Below are 582 nucleotides of genomic sequence, written 5' to 3' on the forward strand. Positions count from 1 at the left end.
CTTAGGTCCCTTTGGGCCGTCTTTCGACTCGAAGCGTTTATTACGACTTCTTTCGATAAAGAATGAACTTTCCGCGATTTTTATCGCAAAGTTTGATCGATGATTTTGAATGGCGGAAAAGATAAGACGAGTTCACTACGGTCTTTGGGAGATAGTATCGAAGGATAGACGAGAATGCATGGACTGGTGTCGTATCGATGTTTCGGAAGAGCTCGGTCGCTACGTAACAACCGAACGGGACGGACACTCGGTCGCTACGTAGCGACCGAGCGGGACGGACACTCCGAGCTTGGCTCAAACTCGGTCGCTACGTCGTGACCGAGCGGGACGGACGCTTGGTCACTACGTAGCGATTTCGAAAAAGTATTTGTCGAAGAAGTTTCCTACGTTTTTCTTCTTCAAAGATTTGGACGTTAACTTCGTCGTAACCGTTTTCGACCCCAACATTCCATTGCAGTATCATTGACCAAGATTGGACAGGCTTCCATGAATCAAGCCTTAATGGTGGTTGCCACCAAGTTTTGTTCCCTACTTTTTGACCTATATCCAAGAATTCATGTGAATCGAACCTTGATGATTGCC

Source organism: Brassica oleracea, chromosome C9 (assembly GCF_000695525.1).
Source record: "Brassica oleracea var. oleracea cultivar TO1000 chromosome C9, BOL, whole genome shotgun sequence".
NCBI classification, from domain to species: domain Eukaryota; kingdom Viridiplantae; phylum Streptophyta; class Magnoliopsida; order Brassicales; family Brassicaceae; genus Brassica; species Brassica oleracea.